This window comes from Triticum dicoccoides, chromosome 4A (assembly GCF_002162155.2).
Source record: "Triticum dicoccoides isolate Atlit2015 ecotype Zavitan chromosome 4A, WEW_v2.0, whole genome shotgun sequence".
Classification (NCBI taxonomy): Eukaryota; Viridiplantae; Streptophyta; class Magnoliopsida; order Poales; family Poaceae; genus Triticum; species Triticum dicoccoides.
This window is the reverse complement of record NC_041386.1, coordinates 740,929,764-740,929,963: the sequence shown is the minus strand read 5'-3', so window position 1 is coordinate 740,929,963 and position 200 is coordinate 740,929,764.

The following is a 200-nucleotide window of genomic DNA, read 5'->3' as shown; positions in this document are numbered from 1 at the left end:
ACTAATGGGCATCGCACCCTTTAGTACCGGTTCGTGACACCAACCGGGACTAAGGGTCCCATTTAAACCGGGAGTAATGCCTGTACGGTGCCCTCGCCGCTCGAACCGGGACTAATGCTCACATTAGTCCCGGTTCATAATGCAACCGGAATTAATGCTCTTTTCTGGCTGAACGAAAGTCCTGTTTTCTACTAGTGCAC